Source organism: Muntiacus reevesi, chromosome X (assembly GCF_963930625.1).
Source record: "Muntiacus reevesi chromosome X, mMunRee1.1, whole genome shotgun sequence".
NCBI lineage: Eukaryota > Metazoa > Chordata > Mammalia > Artiodactyla > Cervidae > Muntiacus > Muntiacus reevesi.
Genome location: NC_089271.1, coordinates 19153936 through 19158644, shown reverse-complemented (window position 1 = coordinate 19158644; position 4709 = coordinate 19153936). Strand labels below are relative to the sequence as shown.

Here is a 4709-nt window from a genome sequence, read left to right as displayed (position 1 = left end):
CAAAGAATTACACACAACTGAGGGACTGAAGTGAACTTCATGTAATATGAAACCATACTTCCATTTACCGTTTTCTACTACCATTTGTATTTCATTTACCATTTCATTTACACTCCCCACCTTTACATATCATTGTCTTTAGTATCAGATAGTATTATAATTTTACTTGGACAATTCATATAGATGATAATCTACTTTATATACTAATGTTTTTGTTCTTTCCATTATTCTTTCTTTCTGATGTTTGAGATTCCTTCTTTTATTATTTTGTTTTCATCTGAAGAAATTTCTTTAGGCAATCTTTAAGGCTATATTTGCTAGTGAGAAATCCTTTTAGTTTTCCTGAATTTGAAAATATTTTTATTTCCCTTTCATTATATATTGAAAGATAGTTTCACCAGATACAGAATTTGAAGTTCATAGTTCTTTTCTTTCAGTGCTTGAAAAAGTTTTCCACTTCTTTCTGGCCTTCATGGTTTCAGATATCATTTTAATAGTTGTTCCTCTGTAGGTAATTTGGTGTTTCTCTTGCTGAGTTTTAAAGAGACTTTTCCTTTGTCTTTGTTTTCCAGACATTTAAATATGATGTGTCTTCATGTGTATGTTTTTGGATTTATCCTACTTGAGTATCAATCAGTTTCTGAAGTCTGAGGTTTGTGCTGTGCCAAATTTGGTGAGTTTTCAGCTGTTATTTCTTCTTATACTTTTCAGCCCCATTCTTTACTTCCTCCCCCCCTTTTTTTAAATAAATTTGATGATAGGAAACTTCAAACCTTTGCCATTCTCTCACAAGTCTTTAAGGTTCTGTTTGTTTTTCTTTTCAGTCTATTTTTATTTCTGTTTTCAGGTTAGGTAAATCTGTTAATATATCCTCAAGTTCTCTAATTCTATTTCATATCATCTTAACTTTACTATTGACCCATCCAGCAAGGTATTTTGTTAATCTCTTATTGTATTTTTTAATTTTATATTTGCATTTAGTTCTTTTTTTTTAATGTCTGATCTTATTTATTTGTTACTCTTAGAACATCTCATTTTTGACTGGACTCAGACTTAGAAGTAGAAGCTCAGAGAGGACAGCCTCAGCCTCTTGGCAATCTGTTCCTGCCGTTTTTCTTTGGCTTCCTTCATTCTCTTGCCCAAAAGTTTAGCATATTCTGCAACCTCTTCTTTGTTTTTCTTAGTACTCTGTTTCTTCAGAGAATACGCTGGCGTTTGTGTTGCAGAACTCGTGGAGTCACGAGACGCTTAATCTTGGGTGCTTTAGTCCTAGGTTTCTTACATTCTTTGTTTGGGGGCTTTCGCACAACATACTGGCGGACATCATCTTCTTTAGAGAGACTGAAAAGTTTGAGGATTCTGCTAGCTCTTTTGGGACCCAGGTGACGAGGCACTGTAGTATCAGTGAGTCCAGGAATATCCTTCTCCCCTTTTTTCACGAAGACCAAGTTGAGAACACTCAGATTGGCATCCACAATGCAACCCCGTACAGATTTGCGCTTTCTCTCTCCAGTCCTCCTTGGTCTGTAACAGGAATGTCCCTTACTCAGTAGCAGGAGAACTCGGCCATGGGTCAAGGCACCCTGCTTCATGGGGAAACCCTGCTTATCGTTCCCGCCACTGATTCGGACCACATAACCCTTCCATTCTTCACCCAGAGCGTCAGCAGCAACTTCTGTGGCCATACGCTTCTCGTAGAAGGTATGAAGTTTTCGTTCATCGTCCACTTCAATGAACTTCTGGCAGCCAGTGGCCGGGAAAGGGATGTTCAGCTTCATTCTGAAGTGACCGACAGCCTCTGAGGTGCCACGAAAAAGAGCCATTTGGTTCTTTTACAGCTTTTGGTTCTTTGCTGAGATTTTCTATTTTTTCATTTGTTAAAAGAGAGTTTGTAATTGGTTGCTGAAACATTTTCTTTTTTTATGATGGCTGCTTTAAAATCTTTCTCTGATAATTCCAACATCTGACTTGTCCTGATGTTGTTATCGGGTGATTACTTTTTTCTCAGTGAAGTTGTGATTTTCTTGCTTCTTGGAATTAGGGGTGATTTTTAAATAAGGTAGCAAAATATTTTGCTATTATGTTAGGTGACTCAGAGTCTTAAATCTTTTCTTTAAGTAGGCTTTCACCCGTTTTAGGTTTAGCAAGAAGGCCTTAGTCTACTTTTGTGGGCTCTAGTTCCAATGGCAGTTCAATTTTCAGAGTTCTTACATTAATTTGGTCTGCTCAATTTATCTGGTGCCGCTGGAATTCCCACTGGTCTCTGCTGGTGTTATCTGAGGATGTGGAAAGAGTTTCTCCAGGTTGGGATGTCCAGTTTCTTTTGATGGGAGAAGAGAATCTGTCTCAAGCTTGTGGGGATAAATAGGCTTCTCAGATTGGACTGCTTTGTGTGGCAGCACCTCCCTTGGTACTACCTGACTTTTTTTTTTTTTTAAGTCAATCTTAAAAAATTAATGAATTTATTTTCATTGGAGGATAATTACTTTATAATATTGTGATGATTTTTTGCCACACATAAATATGAATTGGCCGTGGGTATACATGCGTCCCCTCCATCCTGAACCTTCCCCCCACATCCCTCCCCACCCTATCTCTCCAGGTTGTCACAGAGCACCAGTTTTGGGTGCCATGTGTCATACATCACTCAGGCTATCTGTTTTGCATATGGTAATGTATATGTTTCAATGTCATTTTCTCAAATCATCCCTGTCTTTTAAAGTTACTTTATTCTTTTAAAGTTACTTTATTCATCCTTTCATTTACTCATTTGTTAATTTTTTCAGCAAAGAAATACTTATGGAGCACTTATTATAGGCTAGTTTCTCGAATTTTTGTGATTCTTTGGTTGTTGGCAGATAAGAGTTCTTAAGTATTCTGAAACATTGCAATCCCACAATTGAAGTGGTTGTAGGAATGTAAGATCTTAATTAACTTTAATCAGAGTTTAAATTTAGCTAAAGCTCAGAAAAAAAGTCTTACTTTACTTTTCAGAGGTATAGCTAAGTGAGAAACATAGCAATGGGACACATTTCTCCAGGATATTATTCAATTATATGTTTTGGACTCTCTTTTATACTGTCAATTTAAGTATTTATTTATCTTTTAAAACATATCATTATGAAAAATTCTACTCATCTTTCAAGACTGTATTCAGCCTTTTCTGATTCTCACTCAGTTGATTACTATACATTTGATACTATTGTTGTTGTTGTTGAATTGCTAAGTTGTGTCCTCTTTTGTGACCATGGATTTTAGCCTGCCAAGCTTCTCTTTCCGTGGGATTTCCCTGGCAAGAATACTGGAGTGGGTTGCCATTTCCCCCTCTAGGGGATCGTCCCAATCCAGGGATGGAACCCATGTTTCCTTCATTGGCAGGCAGATTCTTTACCACTGAGCCACCAGGGAAGCCCATATTTGATGCTGTAGAGATTGCAAAAATGGCCCCAGTCCTCCGTGCCTCCCTACATCCACTCCTTTTGCACTGATATTTTGCTGCTTCTTCTATCTGGAGGTAGAGCCCATATAATTACCCCATATATCTGGGTTGGCCTTGTGACTTTACTTGACCAATAGGATAAAGTGGGAATGACAGTGGTGCAATTTCAAGCTTAAGACTCAGGAGCCCTTATGCACTTCTTGTTATTTTTTTCCCTTCCCCTTTCCATGAGAACTATCTTGGGCTAGGCTGCTGGAGGATGAGCATACTCAGGAAGCAGAGACAAGTGGTTCCCACTAAGATTTTCATAGACCATAAATAGTTGTGTCTATCTCTTCCAGTAGATATAAGCTTTTGGAGAGTTACAACTATTCATTTCAGTATTCTCTGAGTCTGGGAAAATGTCAAGTACATAATAAGTAGTTGGCAAAATTCTAATAGAAAGGATAAATAAACAAATGATCAACATTGATGAGTTGAAGACCAAAAAGACGCAAAACAAATGTGTTACTGCATAATAATTTATTGCCAATGTAAGATTATTTTTATTGGAAAAAAGGAATGCTAAATTATGTGATTAAACTGTGAGACTATTTAAAATAAATAGAAATTTTTCAACTAGATTGAGTTGGCATATGGTTCTTCTTTAGAGAAGCTTAAGTAGAATTATGGAAAGACCATCTCTTGTTTCTTCAAAGAATGTGTTATCTTCCTTAAGCAATATCTGAAAAGTAGGGAGAAAGAAAGAAAAAGTATTATTTATCCTTGATTTAATGAGAAACCTTTGATTGGAAAATTCTTTTTAGCCTTTACATTATGCCTTTTGGTTTATTTATTTTTTAGTATACAGTAATTAGCTAATCTTGACAATATCCTTGTGAATGGCAAGAGCTATTACCCACAATGCACAGCCAAGCAAGGTATTTAAACACAAATAAGAATTCTTAGTAATACAAAGAAGGAAGGCCTTGATGCTTTGCCATGATATCAGAAAAGATGGAAGGTAGTGTCAGTTTTCTTAGAAAATTGACACTGGACAATTGTCTTCCACTGTATTTTTGTTATGACAGGACTTAATTTCCTACTGACATTTTTTTTCAGGAACAATTCTGGATCATTTCAGGAACAGAGGATTATAATTTGGTGGGTGTCTGCAGAGGCCTTTTTACTGCAGTGAAAGAAAAAAGGGTAATAGGGAGTCAGAACATATTAATAAAGGGTTTGGGAATAACCAAGAGATAGAAAAGCTGGAGAGCAAATCTCTTTTCAT

The 4709-nt window shown here is 36.5% G+C and overlaps 1 pseudogene; it reads right to left on the bottom strand.

Annotated features, from left to right (window-relative positions):
• Positions 1 to 1031: 1031 nt before the first annotated feature.
• On the bottom strand, positions 1032 to 1781 carry LOC136153769 (small ribosomal subunit protein eS6-like; annotated as a pseudogene).
• Positions 1782 to 4709: the final 2928 nt, after the last annotated feature.